The following is a 14,713-nucleotide window of genomic DNA, read 5'->3' on the forward strand; positions in this document are numbered from 1 at the left end:
TCCTCTATTAGTATATTAGATATGAATTAATATTTATTTTCATCTTAAATGACTATGAGGTTCTAAGTGTTAAAAATGTGTCTTCTAGACTTAATTATGATTAAACTTATTAGAAATATGCAATTGATTTAAACAAAAATATTTAACATTTTACAAAATAATTATTAATCATAAAAAGTAAAATTTTATTAGAAGTACCTCTCTTGAAGCAATGAATGGGGAATATTTTCAATTAGCACATGTATTTGAAGATTAATATTAATTATTGTTAAAAATGGCAGCATTTAGAATAAACTATTTTTCTAAATAAACTATTTTTCTAAATAAACTATTTTCTTATCTTTATTTTTCTTTATAAATATAAGCAATGGGACAACTTATTCACTTATATAGCAGATTATAGAATTGTATGCCTGAAACTTATGTAATTTTATTAACCAAAGTCACCCAATAAATTCAATCTTTTTTTTTTAAAGAGATGGGGATGGAAATAATTTTGTTATAACACTGTTATTCAATTATTTAAACTTCTTTCAAGTAATATAGTGATGTACCATAAAAAATTTTTAATGTTCTATCAGCTAATAACTTATGTCCAAGTTCAATTTTATTAAAAGCAAAAAATTGGAACCCATTTGGTTTGCAAAACAATTTATTACTTAGTCTTTACTATTGTTTACCTTCTCAACAAGAATATTTAAAATGACTCCTTTATTGGGCAACCCAAATACTGTATAACCTGAGGCAGTGTCCTACAGCAATGTCCCAGGTAGGTAAGAGCCATGTCTTTCTTTTGTAAATAGAAGGTAAAATGCAAAAATGATGGTGACAAAGAAAAGCCTCTATAGCATCTTCTTTTTATGCATAACAATTTTAACAAAGACAATTTATTTCCGTTGAAACCTATAATTTAATTCTTTTGAAACTATTGATGCCAGAGTACCTCTTGGAGAGTCTTCATATGCCTCCAAGATCATATGTACCCCATTTTGACATTATATGTTTTTATTTTTATTTATTTATTTATTTTTTCTTTTTATTTTTTAACACTAACATGTCATGATCTGACATTCTAAAATGGTCACTCTGGATTCCTAATTTGTTCCCTCTTCAGAAAAATGAAAAAGCTGAATCAATGACACTTATGTAATTGAAGCAATGCTGGGAGTAAGTTATTCCAAGTTCCATTCCTGAAACATTCAAGGATCATTTATTGACAAGTAATATATGTAATGCACTGCATCAAATTCTTTTGGGTAGGAAAGTAAGACATAAAGTTGTTACCCTCAAGGAATTCATAGTCTATGAGGGAAACACAGATGTAAATGGACAGGAACCAAAGTATTTAGAAGAAGTGAAGAGGGCATTTAGGGATTCTCCAAATTTGGGTGATACCTTAAAAATAGGCCTGTGAAGCATTTATTTGAAGAAAACTTTCCACTTCTTTAGGGAATGAACAGACACTTAAGTTTGTGAGACATACAGTCTTTACTGTAGCATAGAGAAGAAGTATATAGGAGCAAGTATATTAAAATTTTATTGATTTGGGACAATACCTACTGAAATCACTATAGTACTGCAGGTTTTTAATGTTTGTTAAACCTAACTAACAATGCATATCCATTTTTGAGCAAAATTTGGAGTCCCACAGAGCATTCCTCTGTTAATTGTTCTGTCTATGGTGAAAAAGTATGGGATATGCTATCTTCTATATCTCTTAGGAAGACACAATATTCCACAATATTCCTTAATGCAGTCTTTCAGAAGTCCTATAGTAAGGAAATCTATATCAAGCTATTTAATCCAAACTTATGGAAACATGGCACAACTCTTTGTACCAGAACAGTAGTTGACAATGCACCAGTTTGATAATATTGATGTTGATAGTCTCTTTTTCTGTCCTGCCTACCTAACATAGGCTAAATATGCATTTGTGTGTGCATAGATGCATGTGTGCGAGTGTGTGTGTGTGTGAGTGTGTGTGTATGTATGTATGAGAGAGAGAAACCTAAAGATCCATTAGGTATAACACATTCAAGGTCAGGAACAGCTGATTACTAAAATAGCTGAACTCCAATTTTTGGACATCCTACGCTTCTGTGATACTGTTTTAGAAAACTAAATGTAATTAATTTGCTTTTCGAAAGGTTATGATTACTTTACAGAAAATAATCCTCTATGTTCTATGTCCTGGATAGACTATTAATTATTCTTTAAATCAACTGCCCTTAGGGGTTAAATGTACCAGCCAGTCTGCACTAGGCTTATGCCTAAAAATGATAAAATGGATTCGCTCAAGTCTCTGGTGGTTCAATGTCTTAGGTGAACTTTTCCAGGAAATTTATTACTATTATCTTTTCTGACATTAAATAAACTCGTCCTTATTTAAAAAGTTTAGTTGGTTGATTAATTTTCACATCAATTATATTGATTTTTGTCTAGATATATATTTAACTACTCCTATGCCTTTTTTAAGAAAAATGAAATGTTTATTTTGAAGACAGTTTTAAGAATGTTGTATCTCTGTTTTCAGCTTTCTTTCTCTCCAATCCATATTCTACCCCTCAGCCTGGGGGACATTTCAAAAATTCTAGTCTAACTATGCAATTATACTAAGTAATACATTTCAATGTCCCTCCAATTATGCACTGAATAAAAGCTTCTAACTTCTAACTTCTTTTCCTAGATTCTACATAGCTTGGATCTATTTTATATTTAGTTTCATCTCTTACCACTTCCTGGTTGCTCACTTTGGTTTGGTTACACTGACATGTATGCAGACACTTATCTATCTAATTATATATCTATCTATCATCTATCTATCTATCTATCTATCTATCTATCTATCTATCATCTATCTATCTATCTATCTATCTATCTATCTATCTATCTATATCTATATAAAAGCCTAAGTGACCGTTACGACCAGACGACTGGATGACTGGATGGCCAGAAGACCAGCCAGTAGCTATGACACACACTGACCACCAGGGAGCAGATGCTTAATGCAGGAGCGCCCCCCTGGTGGTCAGTTCACTCCCACAGCCAACCTCCTGCTGTCCCTCCCCCCGGCCGGCCAGCCCTGATCAGGACTGGGTGAGACAGCCCCAATCAGCCCGATTGCCATCCAGTCCAAGGGACCCCACCCATGCATGAATTCGTGCACTGGGCCTTTAGTGTTCTATAAGCTCCCACTTTAATAACTTATTCCTTCTACCATGTACACTCCTATGCCTATCTTCTCTTCATCTGGTTAGCCCCTACATGCTCAATGTTCTCTTTTAAGATGTCATTACTTTAGGGTAACTTTCCACTACCTCTAACAGTAAGCAAAGCATTCTTCAAAAGTACTCCCAAGAACTTATATGCATATATGCATAACCCATGGACACAGACAATAGTGTGGTGAAGGCCTGGGGAGATTGTGGGGTGGATGGGGTCAATGGGGAAAAATTGTGGCATCTGTAATACTTTCAGCAATAAAGATAAATTTTAGAAAAGTATTCCCATAAAATTCTTTGTATCCACACATCACTGTAGCTACCACACCCTATTGAAATGCTCTTTGAATAATATAATTTTAATAATTATTTGAGAGAAATGAAAACCACAATATATCTTTCAACTAAAGTAAAAAAAAGATAGCACTCTATATTTCTTAAACTGAAATCACTTGTTTTAAATATTTATTTACATTTCACATTCTTAATTGGATTTAGTTTCCTGATAGTTTTCTAATACCATTAAGGCAAAATATTGATTATGTATAGACTTCTTCAGGGGAGAAAAGCACACTAATCATTTTGTTTCATTTTTGGAAAGAGTCTCAGTCTCAAAGGAAGGAGTAAAGAGTTGAATTTTGAAGATTTAGCCAACAGCACATCATCTGACCTTGATGAATGAAGTATTGATCGGATTGCTAACGATTTTAGCATGTTTGAAGTTGGCAGAGAAATAATTAGAATAATATTTCACAGAGTTTTGATGTTTACTTAAAATTTCTACTGTCACGGGGGGATGACATAACTGAATAAAAGCTTAATACTAGTGTTTACTAGAGCAACCTAGCTGTATATTCAACAGTCATAGATAAATCCATTATTTTCATCTCTACTGAAACCTGTTCTTCTTCCTGTCTTCCTTATCCAGGTTAATAACACCATCATTTAACCTATAGAAACCTCCAGATTATACTTGACTTATTTTTCTCTCATTGCTCACATTCTGTCACTTCATAATATCCTATCAATTATACCTCCAAAATGATTCTTTCTCTTCCATTCCCATAAATCCTGTTCAGTGATTCTATAATTGTTTATAATACTTGAAGACTCCCCAAACCAACTCATCCTTCATAGCATAATGGTAATGAGTATGTACTCTGGAACCAGAGTGTCTGGGTTTGTTACCCTGCTTCTGCCACTTAGCAGCTGTGTGATATTAGACATGTTATTGAACCTGTCTGTACCTCATTTTCCTTATCTGAAAAATGGGAATCATAATAGTATCTACTTCACTGGATTATTCTAAGTATGAAAATATGCATAACACTTAGAACAGTGTCTGGCACAGAGCAAATGCTGTATATGTATGAGCTATTGATAGTAGTAATAGTATTAAAATCTGAGTTTATTATGCTCCTGCTTAAATATTCTTGATGTTTCCCCATTGCCTACATCCACTTTACTTAGTATCCTATATAAGACTTTCACACACTATCTCCAACTAATAGATTCCAGTCCTATGCCGCAATACCAAATAGTTTATATTCTAGCTACACTGAACTACTTGACATTCTTTGAACAAAACATCTACTTTTCTAGAATATCCCCTGGAAAACATCCCTAAAGGTTCACTTCTAGTGCACTATCTATCAAGTTAACTAATTTGTTCAACTATCACTCTGAAACAAAAACTATTGCAATTTTATTATTTCTAATAGTAGTTTACACATTCTTCCAATATTCATTCAACAAATATTTATTGAGTACTTAGTACATACCAGGCATTGGTCAAGGACCTGAGATTATAGCATTGATCAAAACAAAGTCTTTTCCATTATTCTTAGGGAGATACAGGCAAACAAATTATGTCACTTGATAATATTTATAGAAATATATAATACAGAATAAAGAGGGTATTGGATATTAGGAAGAAGGAATGACTATTTTGTAGGATGCTCATTCAAATGATTAAAAAAAAGTGTTTCAGAAGGACATTAGCAGTGGTCAAATGCTTGTGATTTATTAAGAGAGGGAATGAGAACTCACCATTGGTTTTGGCAACTTTCTACTTGTATTTCACTAGTAATTTACCCATGTGTCTTTACTGCTAGATTATATGGTCTTCCAGATCCCCAATACTTAAAATCTGTTCTCAGACCCATGGTAGATACTCATTAAATATTTATTGAATTGAATTGAACCAATATGCCATTTTAGAATCTCATTGAAAGCCATTATTACAGAAGCAGATATACTTAGTTAAAATGTTGAGTAGTTTGTCAGATGTATACTCGAGGCCAAAGTTATTAAGGGAAAAGAATAAAATTTAAGAATTAGGACATTTGGATTTAACTCTGTGACATGGGAGAGGATAAACACAACTTCTACACATTATACAAAGAGATAATAAAATGAGCTGCATTACAAATGTGGAGATTTTAAAATTTCTATCAGTATTCTAAGAAATAGTAAGGTTCCCAGGCTTAATAAAATGTTCCAGAGGTCCAGCCAGTGTTGCTCAGTGGTTGAGCATTGACCCATGAACCAGGAGGTCATGGTTCAATTCCTGGTCAGAGCACATGCCCGGGGTGTGGGCTCAATCCCCAGAAGGCTGATCAATGATTCTCTTTCATCATTGACTAGAGGCCCAATGCACGGTTTCATGCACACTGAAAGGAAATTAATTAGAAGAAATATTTTAGAGGCTGGGGAGGGACCTAGGGAGGTTGGCTCCAGGGTGTGTGCAGCTTGTCTTGTCCAGTCCCAATCGGCTGGAGCCTAGCAGCAACCTAACCTGCTGGTTGGAGCATCTGCCCCCTGGTGGTCAGTGTGCATCATAGCAACTGGTCAAACGGTTGAATAAAAGGTCAGACACTTAGCATATTAGGCTTTTATTATATAGGATGTTTCTATCCTTCCCTCCTGTTCCCTTCCTCTCTCTGAAATCAATAAACACATATTTTAAAAAATGGTTCAGAGGTCAATTGTCAGAGATTCCTGCTTAATAATGTTAAATATTGTTTTCTTTAACTAGACTAAAAAAAATCCTTTTATATAATGTAAATGTAGCAAGCTTAAGAAATACATATTGGATTTGAACATTTATATCGTAAGTCATCTATTTTTCTGTTGCATATTGAACCAGAGGTTGGAAGCAATTGCAAGACATGAGACAGTTGCATTCTACCTTATCCAGCTCTTTTAATTCTTAAACACTTCAATATAAAAAATAATTTTATTTGGCCTTTCTTACCTATATTTCTGAATATTCATGTCTAACTTTTGTAGGCCATACTACTTGTCTAGCCTATTTAAAATATACTCTTTAAATGGAAGTACTAGCTATAACACACTGAATTTACTTTTCAAGTAGTTGGGACAAGAGTCCTTTCTTATTCACTAATAAGGTATAGTCTTCTTCAAAGCAGGTCGTATCCTTATTTAAAACCTCTGTACCTGGCTTTCAGAGAATACATTTATTGAAGAGATTTTTAATAATATTGTACCAATGTGCTCACCACAATATTGCTCTTACTTTCTTTTCTACTTGATATTGACAATTTCCTTTAACATGTAAACTAGATAAATCAAAGGGATATGATCCTACAGAATGAAGTTTTAAAGGTGTTTGTTGTTATGATTAGAATTGGATCTTTGAACAAAATTTGTGGCAGTAGGTTCACTCAAATTCCATGCCTTGCTCATGAGCTCAGTCATTTTCTAGTTGATTTTTCAACTCAATTTGCTGCATATAAATGCAAAAATGATTTTATATTTATTGCCTTTTAATAACAACAGTAATGTATGTTCATTGCAGAAAATTTGGAAAATTCAGGAAAATAGAGAAAATAAGATAAAAACAACAGAGAGATATCACTTGTTACCCTTTTTGTATACTTTCATCAATGATTGTTCTCTGTATTTATATAAACTTTTAAAAAACATGGGTAGTTGGGTGGGAAGAGATCAACCAAAGAACTTGTATGCATATATGCATAACCTATGGACACCGACAATAGGGTGGTGAAGGCCTGAGGTGGGGGTTTGGGATGGGCTAGAGGGGGTCAATGGCGGGGGAAGGGGGACATATGTAATACTTTCAACAATAAAGATTTAATAATAAATAAATAAAAATAATTAAAAAAACACAATTGTGATATCACATTGTTTTGGAACATATTTTCTTTTAATAAATATATCTTATGTCACTAAGCATTTCCAAAAAAAGATATTTATGATAATTTTAATGTCCTAGCATTTTATATTAATATAGCGTGCATAATTTATTTAATATCCTAATATATAGGCATTCAAGTTGTTTCTATTTTTTACTGTGATAATTTATAGCAAATGTAATTTATAAAATTATCTTTTATATAATTGTGCTTATAAATTCATCTATGCAATTTATTAAGGATTGTTTTAGAGTGTCTTTTTGTATTAAAACACTATCTTTAGATTTGTTATTGTCATTGTTGACTTTATACAGCACGTCCTCTAATAACATCAATTTGCTCAATGTAATTTTGTTATGACATTGATGGAGAACAACTAACTTTAAAGTTTATATAGAACCATAAAAGGCCCTAAATAGCCAAATAGAACTTGAGAAAGAACAAAGTATGTGGGGGGTATCAAACCATGCTATAAGCTACAATAATCAAAACAGTATGGTACTGGAATAAAAACAGAAATATAGATCAATGGAATACAATAGAAAGCTCATGAATAAATCCTCACTTATACGGTCAATTAACCTACTACAAAGGAGGCAAGTATATTAAATGGGATAAATGCAGTCTCTTCAATAAGTGGTGTTGGGGAAACTGGAAAAAATGAAATTGGACCACTTTCTTTCACCATACACCAAAATAAACTCAAAATAGATTAAAGTCTTCTATGGAAGACATGAGGCCATAAAACTTGTAACCATTTTATGAGGCCAATATAATCATTCTCAGTTGCAGTTGAAGAAGCTGAGAAATTACAGAAATTAACAGATATATCAGTGGCAGGGAATAGCAGATTTGAGGTTTGAGCACAGGCACTAACTCCAAAGACTTGTTAGTTTAATCACTGTTCAGGTCAAAAGAAAGATCACATCATTAACCTCAAAGGAATGCTAATAAAGTCTATATAGCAATTATAAATTATCAATAATATGTTTGTTTTCTGGTTTAAGTATTGAGAATTTGAGTACACAGCAATTTCAGAATATTAACAAATCAATATTCTAGACCTACTAGTCATAGAATCAGACCGTAGGCTGGATGAATTCGCCACAATAAATGTCATTTTATAAAGCCCATGCCAAGCAACCAGTTAACTACTCCCCAGAACATCTCAATTACCCACATGCTTTCTTCGCAAATTTAATGAGAAGTAGAAGATACCCTTACTAATATAACCACCTTTTCATATGCAAGTGAAAGAGCAAAGAGCAACAGGTCATTTCATAGGTGACTCTTGGCAGGTTTTCTCTATAGAGAAAAGAGATAAAAAAAGACATTCACAGGCACCACAGAGTGTACAACAGATGGTGCAATATCTGCCCTAGTCAGGACATTGAACTGGTCTAGAAAGCAGTGATTTCCTTTACATATTTTCCTGGTAGAGCAGAAAATCAAATCAACGCAGACATCTGGAATTTCCAACTTATTTAATGTACAAAAAGTTTTGGTTGGAAATTGTTTAACAAAGTGTATAAATAATTTATTGTGGGGCTCTTTTGGTCAGATTTGGGTCAGGAAAATAATTTGTTTAGCTGTTAGGAAGTCCTGGTTATTTCAAACCATTGAAATTTAATTTTCTTCTAAAATTTTTACTGATTCCTCCAAGTCAAAAGAAAGATCACATCATTAACCTCAAGGGAATGCTAATAAAGAAAAAATAATTGAAAACTTTATTAAGTTCAATTAATTGGTTATAACAGTCTGATTTTGTCATGCTTCAGTAAGTAGTATATTGTACATAATTTTAATGATCTCCAATTCAGTTCAGCAAATAAGATCTGCATAGTAAAGCAAAAATTGAGTTCTCTTGATAATTACCAAAATCATTGGCCTGTTTGGTATTTGTGATAAATTAGTTAATTAGGTTTTTATTGCATTTTCAAGTTTAAGGGCTCTAAAACAAAGGTAATTTATTTCTCTGTATAAATTAAAAAATATATACATATAATCTGTATTTCTAACATTTCATGTTTACAACAAATCTCAAGTAACCTTTTATATAACAAATTTGCTATAGTACACTTAATAATAGCTTCAGATATTCATCTTACAATTTGAATATTATTGAGATGGGCATAATCATAAGTTTCTGTCAAATGAAACCTTAATATTCAAAAGATTTAGGCTTATAATACAAAATCTTATTTATTCACTGCTCATCCTAACATGGTATTAAATTCTGTGGGTCAAAAATTATACCATAAAAGTCAGGAAATGGCTATTTATGCAACATGCATTTGTGATAAGTAGCATTTTACAAGTATGTTTGTCAGGCTTATAACACTACTTAAAATTCATGTTTTTTATTTGTCTTGAATGACAAATCCTCATTTCAGTGTAAGAGGTACTGTGTATATATTAATACATAATCACTGGCTTATAGAACCTAAGCTGTGCTTTTGAAATGTAGAGCCACACAAAACATTGTAAGTTTTATAGAAATTGAATATTTCAATAACTTTAGAAATCTTATATCACTGAAATGTTTGGCTCTGTCCTCCTAACACAGGAACTATAAATAAATCTTTCTTAAGGTTAGTTAGCTTCTTTTGGCCACTATCTGAGGAATCCTGGCAATAGCTGCATAAAAATATGTGACTACAAGACAACAAACAGTTACCATTGATATTTTAAGTGTAAAGACAAAATTCTTGCTATCTAGTGTGTAATTATTACCAATTATAGAATATTTGTTATGTACCAGGCAAAACACCAGGCATCTTCCACACCTTATTTTTAAAATTCTAATAAAATCCTATAAGGTGGACATTATTATCTCTAGTTTACAATTGCTAATTGAAAAAGAGGATATTTCAATCCATGTTTGGACTCAAAACCTTTGCTTTTGCAACTATGCCAAGTTGTAGTATTCTATTTAAGCATTGTCTAAATCAAAGAAAGAAAAAAACAGTGATAACACATGATGTTTAATTTAAAAACCATGTTTATTCACAAAGTAGTTGCAATGTGTCACCAGTGTTTCATTGATTTAACAAGTATTCATAGCATCGTTTAAAAGCATAGATCCAGTGGCTGCATAAGATCCTTGGATGTCCCCAAATAAATTTGATTCTGATTTTCTTTATATCTGTTAGAAGACATATACATGTTAGTGATAAACAAAATAAATAGAGAAAAAAAGAATACAAGCTAAGTCTTTACAAATTCAAGAAGACTGAAATCATATCAAGTATCTTCTCAGATTATAGTGGAATAAAATTAGAAATCAACTACAATAAAAGCAATAAAAACCAATCAAACACATGGAGACAAATAGCATGCTATTATACAATGATTGGGTTACCAAAGAGATCAAAGAAGAAATCAAAAGCATCCTAGAAACAAATGACAATGAAAACACAACAATCCAAAATCTAAGGGACATAGTGAAAGCAATTCTGAGAGGGAAGTTCATAGCACTACAGGCCCACCTCAAAAAACAAGAAAAACTTATAAGTTATCTAACCCTACAACTTAAAGAATTATAAAGAGAGCAACAAGAAAAACCCAGAGTAAGCAGAAGGGTGGAAATAATAAAGATCAGAGTGGAAATATATGACATAGAGATCAAAAAATGTATACCAAAGATCAATAAAACCAAGAGCTGGTTCTTTGAAAGGATAAATAATATTGATGAACCTCTAGCCAGACTCACCAAGAAACAAAGAGAGAGGACCCAAATAAACAAAATCAGAAATGAAAGAGGTGAAGTAACAACTGACTCCACAGAAATACAAAGGATTGTAAAAAAATACTATGAACAACTCTACTCCAACAAACTGGACAGCCTTGATGAAATGGACATATTCCTAGAAAAATAAAATCTTCCAAAACTCAGTTAGGAAGAATCAGAAAATCTGAATAGGCTGATAACTACTGATGAAATTGAAGCAGTAATAATAATAATAAAAAAATCCAGCAAACAAAAGCCCTGTTCTGGGAAGATTCACAGGGGAGTTTTGCCAATCATTCAAAGAAGAACTAACACCTATCCTCCTCAAGCTATTCAAAAAATTCAAGAGGAAGGAACACTTCCAAGCTCTTTGTATAAGACCAGAATAATCCTAATTTCAAAACCAGATAAAGATACTACAGAGAAAGATAATTTCGGGCCAATATCCATGATGAGCATAGATGCTAAAATCATCAAAAAAACTTTAGCAAATCGGATCCAGCAATACATTAAAAAAATCATACACCATGACCAAGTGGGATTTATTCCAGGGATACAAAATTTGTACAATATCTACAAATCAATAAATGTGATATAGTACATGAACATATTGCAAGACAAAAATCACATTAGTTAATCTATACTAATAAAAGACAAACATGCAAATTGACTATACCTTCGCTATGCCTTAAGCCAATCAGAGCGACTATATGCAAATTAACCCAACCAAGATGGCCGCCGGCAGCATGGAGCTGGAGCAAGCAGGAGGCTTGGTTGCCCCAATGATGGAAGAAGCCAAGCTTCCTGCCTGCCACGGCCCGGGCTCTGAGCTCCACTCAAAGCAACAAAGTTTCAATTATAGAAGGTAAATAAACCCCTGATACCTGCTTTCAGCAGGCAGTGGCCACGGAGCTGGAGCGAGCAGTAGTGGGTTGCCCCTGGCAATGGAGGAAGCCAAGCTTCCCACCCGCCCGCCCTGGTCAGCTCTGAGCTACTCTCAAGGCTACAAAGTTTCAATTATAGAAGGTAAATAAATCCCAGAATAAAAAAAAAAAAAGAAAAGAAAAAAAGGAGAGGCTGGGAGCTTCTGTCACGGGGGGGGGGGGGGGGGCGGGGGGCTCGGCCAGCCTAGAAACGTGCCTCAGCCTCTCACTCAGGCTGCCAGGCACCCCAGTGGGGACCCCCACTCTGAAGGGGGTGTGACCAGCTGCAAACAGCCATCAGCCCCTCACCCAGGCTGGCCAGACACCCCAGCGGGACCCCCACCCTGATCTGGGACACCCTTCAGGGCAAACCAGCCTGCCCCCACCCATGCACCAGGCCTCTATCCTATATAATAAAAGGGTAATATGCAAACTATCCTTAACAGCAGAACGACTGGGAATGACTGGTCACTATGACACACACTGACCACCAGGGGCAGACGCTCAATGCAGTGCGCTCCCACAGGGGGAGCTCTCCTCAGCCACAAGCCAGGCTGATGGCTGCCAGTACAGCGGTGGTGGTGGGAGCCTCTCCCGCCTCCTCAGCAGCGCTAAGGATATTTTACTGCAGCTTAGGCCTGCTCCCCGCTGGCAAGTGGACATCCTCCTAGGGCTCCCGGGCTGCCAGAGGGATGTCTGATTGGGGAGCGGGACTAAGCCAGCAGGTGGTCATCCCCAGAGGGGTCCCAGACTGCGAGAGGGCACAGGCTGGGCTGAGGGACCCCTCCCCCCCCAAGTGCACAAATTTTTTTGCACCAGGCCTCTAGTAAGATTATATAAGTTTCAAGTGTACATTTCTGTGATACATCATCTGTATATGGCACTGTGTTTATCACTCAAAGTCAAGTGTTCTTCTGTCACCATATATTTGACACCCTTTATCCTGTCTTACCTCTCCTAACTCTGCTTCCCTTCTGGTAACCACCATACTGTTGTCTTTGTCTACCATTTTTTTGTTTGTTTTGCTTTGCTGTATTTGTTGATTCCTTTTTTATATCCCACATCTGAGTGAAATCATATGATTCTTGTTGTTTCTGTCTGAATTACTTTTTTTAGCATGATATTCTCAATATTTACCCATGTTGTCACAGATGGCAGTATATGTACCACAGCTTCTTTATCCAATCATCCATCCAAAGACACTTAGCTTGCTTCTCTCACTCTTGTCAGTGCCCAGATCTAATCAGGACCTGAATACATGACTCAACTATTCATATGCATACAAGACCTTGTAAACAACAAAATTCCAAATTATTAACTTACAATGAGGATTATAATTGTCATACAGGTTAAATTACTCATGTTGTCCTGTTCAATACATTCTCTCCTTGTAATCAAGTCACATAGGAAACAAATCTGCATCAACAAATACTATTTTATTCACCCCCCGCAAAAGAGTCTGTTATTTAGAGTTCCTATATTCAGCACATTGTCTCTCCAGTCGGTAGCCAAACATTGGAAGGTAAATCATGTAATAAATCATGAAAGGTTGCTTTCTGAGCTTTGAATCAAACAAAGGGAGTTAGATGATTAAAATATTAAGTGGTATCAGTTTAAAGTAGTTGATACATCCTTGCAAGTGTAACTGGAAATGCTCAAACTGTGATGGTTAAGATTCTCTATTTCTTATACAGTTTTCAACTTATAGGGTCAGTGTTGGCCTCTGTGGCTCACCATTTTGTATAGTTCAAATTTGCATATGTCTGATTCTACAGATATGTGTTAATATCAGATTTGAAGGTCAGTACTTAAAAGGGGTAGGTGGCATCTCATTGTAGCTAATGCTACATTACTACTATATCTATTTCCTGTTGCCATCAGCATCATCAATCGTTATCTGGTCAGGAAAATAGAAACCACTATAGGTATTTCAAGCAATGGTAATTTAATTCAGAGAATTGGTAATATGTATTGGAAGAGCTAAAAACCACCAAGGGCTCTAGGTAACACCATTTTTCCTTTTGCTTCTCTAGCCTCAGATATGATTGTCTCTTCTATCCTAGGAATTTTATTTTATTTTTCTTTCTAAATATGGAATGCTTCAAGAATTTGCAGGTCATCCTTGTGCAGGGGCCATGTTAATTTTCTCTGCATCATTCCAATTTTAGTATGTATGCTGCTGAAGTGAGCACAGGACTAGGAATTTTAGAGTGGGATGGGAGATTATGTTTTTATAGTTGAAAAGCTCTGTTAATTTTTATTTTGGCATATATATAGAGCTAGTAAACTACTTTTTTTCTTTTTTAAATTTTATTTTATTGTTTAAAGTATTACAAATAGTAGTACATATGTCTCCTTTTTTTCCCCATTGATCTTCCCCCAGCCTCCCCTACCCCCCGGCACATGCCCTCACCCCACTCCCTACTGTCTTGTGTCCATTGGTTATGCTTATATGTATGCATACAAGTCCTTTGGTTGATCTCTGATTTAGAGTTCCTATATTCAGCACATTGTCTCCCCCCAACACTCCCCAGCCTTCCTGCTGTACTTTTTTTTTTATATTTTATTGATTGTTTACAGAGAGGAAGGGAGAGGGATAGAGAGTTAGAAACATCGATGAGAGAGAAACATTGATCAGCTGCCTCCTGCACACCACTCACT

At 34.7% G+C, this 14,713-nt stretch overlaps 1 non-coding gene across 1 annotated transcript; it reads right to left on the reverse strand.

Annotated features, from left to right (window-relative positions):
• Positions 1-14,137: 14,137 nt before the first annotated feature.
• LOC111825085 lies at positions 14,138-14,244 on the reverse strand. Its single transcript, XR_002828192.1, has one exon. It is a non-coding gene; the product is annotated as a U6 spliceosomal RNA (small nuclear RNA).
• Between the last annotated feature and the right edge of the window lie 469 nt (positions 14,245-14,713).

This window comes from Myotis lucifugus, unplaced genomic scaffold, assembly GCF_000147115.1.
Source record: "Myotis lucifugus unplaced genomic scaffold, Myoluc2.0 scaffold_13, whole genome shotgun sequence".
Taxonomy (NCBI): Eukaryota; Metazoa; Chordata; class Mammalia; order Chiroptera; family Vespertilionidae; genus Myotis; species Myotis lucifugus.